The sequence below is a fragment of the Delphinapterus leucas genome, chromosome 9, assembly GCF_059928025.1.
Source record: "Delphinapterus leucas isolate spDelLeu-1000000601 "Yukka" chromosome 9, BTC_Dleu_Yukka2, whole genome shotgun sequence".
NCBI classification, from domain to species: Eukaryota; Metazoa; Chordata; class Mammalia; order Artiodactyla; family Monodontidae; genus Delphinapterus; species Delphinapterus leucas.
The window spans coordinates 8,212,362-8,220,245 of NC_143137.1; the positions used below are offsets into that span (position 1 = coordinate 8,212,362).

The following is a 7,884-nucleotide window of genomic DNA, read 5'->3' on the forward strand; positions in this document are numbered from 1 at the left end:
CATAATCTCCCCATTTTATTTTTATCTTTCCTTCTCTCTCTCGCTCCCTCTTTTTCCTTCTCTCTTCCTTTCCTTCTCTCTCTCTCCCATCTCTCTGCCTCTCCCCTACCATTTCTTCTTTCCTCCCCTTCCTCCTTTTTATTTTTTTAAATATTTTGTTAGAAAATACAGGAGTTCTAGAGGCACATAAGCCTAGAGTTTAATCTTGGTTTGGACGCTTATCACAATATTTACCGTTTTTCCTGTGGTGAGTTAATTAACCCCTCTGAAGTTGTTCCTTCAGTTATGAAATGGAAACTGTGATATATAACCTGCAAAGTTTTGGAGGTGGACTGAATGAGCCAATATATGTAAATGCCCATGGTAAATGTTTAATACTAATGCCATTTCCCCTCCATTTATATCATTACCTAATTTGGAGATAATTATTTTTAAGTATTATTTATCCAACTATATAGGTAACAATATATTTAGCCTGAACTCCAGATCCAATACCAAGAGAAAGAAAGAGTCTTCATTTCTTCAAGAGAATTTAAAATATGAGGTGAATGTCAAAGTGGCTGTGGCATTCCTAGTAAACTATCACTCTGCAACATTATTCACTGTCATAAAAACTACCAGTTGCTGGTTGTGGCAAATAGTAAGCAAACACAACAGGGTAATTAGAATCCAGCTGCTATTTGGGTGACTTAGTATTTTAGAGAAGTTTTGTCACTCCCTGATGGGAAAATAACAACCTACCAAACATACAGTCTTCAAAATAAAATGTATCTATTATTTCGTCCATATGCAATTCTACATAGAAATGCATAAAGATGAGTTCTTTTAACTTTATTTCTTTGAACTTCTTTAACATTTCCTTTACTTTCCACGGCAATGGGATTTGATTCAATTATGAGTAAACAACAACAAAACTGCAAAATAATGTTGATGGGGTGACAGAAATATTTTGCAGCTTTTCTAAGGTTATGGATATAGAGTGTTCTTATTTGGATCTATGGAGATGCTTGACTCTAGGCAGAACTCTGAGTGGATGATGAGTTAATAATGCCATATCCCTGGTGGACATATGCCAATTTGGTTAAAATGTGAAATACAGGTGTCTACAGGTTTTTTCTGAAGCAACACAGAGAACAGGAAAATCTTTTGTTTGACTTATCTTCCTGACTAAAGCTGATCTACTTGATTCATTCAAATTGTTATTGCTGTAACCATATAAAATGATATTTCATTTGGCAACTTGACACCAGGCTCAAATGTGCCCTCATCAGAAATGGAGAGATATGAGAATAAAATATCCCTCAACACCTCTAACATGCTGGTCTCACCTGTCTGATTCCATAGAGAGATACACATTGCACAACTGAGGGAATAAATCACTGCTACTCTAGAATTTCTCAGTTGTCCATTTAAAAAATAATGTTTACTGGTCAATTTTATGTATCAACTTAGCTAGGCTTAGGTTCCCAGTCATTAAACCAAACACTAGCCTAGGTGTTGCCATGTAGGTATTTTATAGATATCATTAAAGTCTATTATCAATTGACTTTAAGTAAGAGTGGTTATGCCAGATAATCTGGATGGGCTGATTCTATTAGTTGAAAGGACTTAGAGTAAAGCTGAGGCAAATGTTATTTAAAAAGCATCATCTTTGCCTTCCTTGTATTCTCATAGCATCCAGCAGAGTATTTTGTATTCAATAAATGTTGCTGAATAAATAACTGAGCAATTTCTCAATAATACTCTAGATATTTCCAAGATATTTTTATAGTAAAACTCTCTTTTCTTTCAATATCCTGTTTAAGCTATTTTGAATGGAGCTGGAGGAGTCAGGCTTGCTGACTTCAGACAATACTACAAAGCTACAGTATACTACTGACACAAAAAAATACATATAGATCAATGGAATAGGATAGAAAGCCCAGAAATAAACCCACGCGCCTATGGTCAGTTAATCTACGACAAAGGAGGCAAGGATATACAATGGAGAAAAGACAATCTCTTTAACAAGTGGTGCTAGGAAAATGGGACAGCTACATGTAAAAGATTGAAATTAGAACATTCTCTAACACCATATACAAAAATAAACACAAAATGGATTAAAGACCTAAATTTAAGACTGGATACTATAAAACTCCTAGAGGAAAACGTAGGCAGAACACACTTTGACATAAATCACAGCAATATTTTTTTGGATCCGTCTCCTAGAGTGATGGAAATAAAAACAAAAATAAACAAATAAGACCTAATTAAACTCAAAAGCTTTTGCACAGCAAAGGAAACCAGAAACAAAATGAAATGACAACCTACAGAATGGGAGAAAATATTTGCTAACAATGCTACCAACAAGGGATAAATTTCCAAAATATACAAACAGCTCATACAGATTAATATCAAAAAAACGAACAACCCAATCAAAAAATGAGCAGAAGACCTAATTAGACATTTCTCCAAAGAAGACATACAGATGGCCAACAGGCACATGAAAAGATGCTCAACATCACGAATTATTAGAGAAATGCAAATCAGAACTACAATGAGGTATCACCTCACACCAGTCAGAACGGCCATGATTAAAAAGTCTACAAATAATAAATGCTGGAGAAGACATGGAGAGAAAGGAACCCTCCTACATTGTTGCTGGGAATGTAAAGTGGTGCAGCAACTATGAACAGTATCCATACTGTTCCTTAAAAAACCAAAAAGAGAGTTACCATATGATCCTGCAATCCCATTCCTGGGCATATGTCCAGAGAAAACTCTAATTAAAAAAGATACATCGAGCTTCTCTGGTGGCGCAGTGGTTGAGAGTCCGCCTGCCGATGCAGGGGACATGGGTTCGTGCCCCGGTCCGGGAAGATCCCACATGCCGTGGAGTGGCTGGGCCCGTGAGCCATGGCCACTGAGCCTGCGTGTCCGGAGCCTGTGCTCCGCAACGGGAGAGGCTACAGCAGTGAGAGGCCCGCGTACCGCAAAAAAAAAAAAAAAGATACATGCACCCCAAAGCATCACTATTTACAATAGCCAAGGCATGGAAGCAACCTAAGTGTGCATCAACAAATGAATGAATAAAGAGGATGTGGTATATATACACAATGGAAAATTATTCAGCCACAGAAAACAACGAAATAATGCCATGTGCAGCAACATGGATGGACCTAGAGATTATCATATTAAGGTAAGTCAGATAGAGAAAGACAAATATCATCATATCACTTATATGTACAATCTTAAAAAATGATATAAATGAACTTATTTACAAAACAGAAATAGACTCACAGACATAGAAAACAAACTTATGGTTACCAAAAGGGATAGTGTGGGGGGTGGAAAAGGTAAATTAGGAGTTTGGGATTAACAGAGACACAGTATTATATATAAAATAGATAACCAACAAGAACCTACTGTACAGCACAGGGAACTATATTCAATATCTTATAATAACCTATAATGGAAAAGAATCTGAAGAAGAATATATATATATGAATGAATATATATGTAAGTATATATAACTGACTCACTTTGCTATAAAACTGAAACTAATACACTGTACATTAACTATACTTCCATTAAAAATGATTAATAAAAACATAATTTATCAAATCTGACAAAGTAGGTTTATCCTCACTTTATGATGTCATTAAAATGTATAATTATAAAGATTATGTACAACCAAAAAAGTTTGATTTAAGCACACGAAGAGACAATTTTCAAATTCTACAGAGTGATATAGAATTACTTCAAAGTTCTCATTTATTTCTATTTTAGTCATTAAAAAATGAAGCTACACACACACACAGGCACTCACAAAATAAAACGGCAGCATTAAAAACAATCTTTATCATGCTATAGAAGGTCCATGTTCTTCAAAGTCTCACCTTAAAGCTCAAAATGCTGGCAACTTGAAATGAGTACACTTTTAGTAGAAGTCAGACAAGCTATCCTCAATAAATCTGACCTTAAGATTAATTTATTAATCAAAATATTGGATTTGACCCAAGGCCACTTGACAAAGAGTATTTCTAATCATAGACAGAAAAAGTAAATGCCAGGAGGGAAAATGTTCTTTCATGGTGGTTGAAGAGATGGGGTGGGTACAGATACTGCTGGGCTTAGTTCTACCCTCACTTTGGTGGCAGCACACTGACCTCTCTACATGTTCACACTTTCTTAATGTGTCAGAAAAAAAGGTTTATAGTAGGACAGATTTGCATTTGAACCCCAGCTTGCCCGCTGTAGTGATGTTCAGTGAGTTTATTCACCTCTTTGAGCCCTGTGTTTGCAAAATGGAGATAATAAAATCTACTTTGCATAACTTTGACAGTTAAATGAGATAAAATGTCAAGGATGGTATTGGTCAATAGAATTTAATGGAAATCTCTACCTTTTTCTTTACCTCCTTTCTCAGAGCAGGTGTTCATTCTTTGCCAAGGCAAATTCCATACTCTTTTTTCTCTCGTGGGACTTCTTACGTTCCTTATCTGCCTTATACCTGTAGCTTCATCCTCTTCACTGCCTCCTACATTTATAAACTTACTCATAACTCCCTCATCCTTAAAATCCCCAAACCCTCACTTGGGCTCCGCCTTCCGGTTAAGCAGCAATTCTCTATATAGCCATCCCTTTACCATGGAACTTTTTGAAAACCTTCACTTGTTTCCTTTTGCCATTCATTCTTCAGTGGCTCCACCCAGCAGACCCCACAGACGTGAAACTCCAGTGGCCTCGCAACAGCCAAAGCCAGGGGCTGACTTCCTTCTTTGATGTCTCACCATTGACCACATCTCAGTTTTCCTGTTTTTGTTTTTTACCTGTTGATTGTTAAACACACATTTCCCTTAGCTTCCCCATTATAAGGCTTTTCTAATTTGATTCTCTTCCTACTGCTCTGATCATTACTTTTGAGTCCCTTTAATTAGCAGCATCCACTCCTTAAATTACTTTTTCAAGTTAGTATTTTCTTTCCTTCTGTTCTTTTCTTGCACCTCCCATGACCTCTTTGAGTCATCTTGTGAAGGCTTTACAACTGTTCATAGTCATCCATTTTACCTTTACCCCTGGGTACATGGGAAGACTGCATTTTCCCTTCCCCTAAAGTTACTCTACATATACGCAATCACAGATCCTGTTCATTCTACTATCTAAACTTAAAACCGGCTTTCCTCCTAATTCCCAGTGAACATACAGGTCATCCAGTCTCCTCTGCACTCCTGTGACATTGTACCAGATGGTCCATCATACAAACTCTGCCCTTCCTGGATTCTATCCTCCTCATCACAGCCAGAATACCCTTACTTACAACCACTTCCTTTGCCCTTGGAGTGAAACCCTTACCATCACTCAGAGACTCTGGACTGCTCTCCTCAAGTCTGCTTTCCTCTCTCTCACCTTCACGGTCTCTGCTGCAGCCACTCTGACCTCTCTCATTTCCTTCAAAGTCCTGTGTTCCTTGACCTGCATCTCAGAATTACTGCACATTCTCACATCTCAAACCTAGATGTCCCACTGCCATTTTTTTCTTAGTTAACTGAAATGAATCCTTCACACCTCAGCCTACATATCACAATTCCTGATACACAAGAAACAATACATATATATGGATTGATTATCTCATCCATTATTCCAGCTGAGACTTTGATCAACTCCTACCCACACTGCTGAAATAATCTCTACTCTCCCCTGTGACCATTCTGTCCCTTTTAACTACAGGGTCCTCTATGAAGATGCCAGTTGCCTGGGTGTAGAATATTGCTAGATTTAATTTTCTGCTTTTACCTTTTAGTTATTACTATCTTCATTGCTTGTCCCATTTAATTGTATCCTCCAATTTCATTACAATTATTTAACATAATAATTAAGTAGATAAATGATTAATCTTTTGATTAACATACTGACTAGTCACAATGAAACTCATTCACGGAAAATGCCAGTCTTTAGCTGCAGTTGAGCAATGTTTTATCTATGTTGTTTCAAGAGTTAAACATCATAGTTTCTTATAATGCACATCACAAGCTGAAAATTCACTTTTTTGATAGCTTCACTGAAGTTTAGAATTTTTTTCTAAAAATAGGTTATAAGTTATAATGCCAGACTCATGTTTTCTTGTCTTTTGGATGCCACTAAATCACAGTTCAGTATCATTAAAGTATATTGAATTTTACACAGCTTACTTAACAGGTAAAAATTGTGAACATAACTCCTTTTCAATAGATACAAAATCTAATAGTAAACTACCCAAAAGGATGGATAATTTATACTGTTTCTTTCCAAAAAAGAAGCAATAAAACTATGACTTATGAGAACAAAACTACATGGCACAATGAAAAACACTGAGAACAAATGAAATCAACACTAAATATAGTCAGAAAAATAGGAAACATACCAACTTTATATCTCTATAATTAAATATTTATATATGTAGGGAATAAATGCTTTAGAAGAAAATGCTTAATTAGAAAGCATAAAGTTTTATAAAATAAATACATGACAACAGTGCATCTAAAATACACAAATAAGCATTTAAAATCAGGCTAATAGGTCTTATCCAAATATAGAGCAATATTTTTGCCATTTAAAAGCATTAGGATTGTTGACTAAGTCTTGACTCAAGTGGGATCTAATATACTTTCTCCTGGTGTCTAATTTATCAAATTTAATTTCTTGAGGTATTTATTTTCAGAAGTAGATTTCACTGTTTAAAGATTTCTGCCTTTCATTAAGTTCAGATATCAGTATATTTGCAGTTCTGGGGATATAAATATAAAACATGTTAACATCCTTGTGGTTTTGGATAGCTATTAATGGTGGGTTGTTTTTTTTTTCCTTTTGGGTAGAATTAATTTGTTTATTTTCAAATTGGATGAAATCAAATAACCTTGTCTTTATTCTGTGTCTTTTGTAAAGTTGATTAAGGACAACTGAATTAATAGTTACACTGCAAGGATGGATATGACCATAAAGAATGGCAAAAGCATTACTTTAAAATTGATTCCGTTTAAAGATTTTGTAGTAATAAAAAGAAGTGATGGGACTTTCCTGGTGGCACAGTGGTTAAGAATCTGCCTGTCAATGCAGGGGACATGGGTTTGAACCCTGGTCTGGGAAGATCCCACGCACCACAGAGCAACTAAGCCCGTGAGCCACAACTACTGAGCCCGTGTGCCACAACTACTGAAGCCCATGTGTCTAGAGCCTGTGCTCTGCAACAAGAGAAGCCACCGCAATGAGAAGCACGCTCACCGCAACCAAGAGTAGCCCCTGCTCACTGCAACTAGAGAAAGCCCACGCGCAGCAACGAAGATCCAACACAGCCAAAGAAATGAATAAATAAATAAATTTTTTAAAAAGTGATAATATTGTAAGTCATATATTACTATCCTTGTAAAAGTTGTGAGAAACCATTAATGAGTAAATCTACATTTGTTAGCTAATGGTGTGGTACAACTAAAGATTTATCAAAATAAAAATGAGGTCCATATACATGTAAAATCAACTCTTTATCATAAGTATCATTAGCAACTATAGAGCCCCAAATGAACTCTTGAGGGTAAGGCTCTTAAAACAAAGAATAACATTTTAAGTACATAGCTATTACACACCCATCTGATATTCATTTTACACTTGATCTTAGCCAAAAGGCCGAGAAGCGATTGATATTCATTTTAATTGCCATGACTATAATGAATATACTTGTATTCAAACAGATGTCACAAGTACTACTACAGAAGTTCCAATATAATTCAGCCTTAGTTAAGAATAAGGAAATGGATATTTAAAATGGAACGTTACCAGGAAGGAGGGAAAAAACCAATTATAGAAAACATCAGCTCCTTAAAATAGCAAATTAAAGATTTGTATTAAATTGTATTCTTTCATACTTGGACA

General features: G+C 35.8%; 1 pseudogene; it reads right to left on the reverse strand.

Annotated features, from left to right (window-relative positions):
• Window positions 1-7,482: 7,482 nt before the first annotated feature.
• Window positions 7,483-7,650, reverse strand: LOC115801751 (U2 spliceosomal RNA; annotated as a pseudogene).
• Window positions 7,651-7,884: the final 234 nt, after the last annotated feature.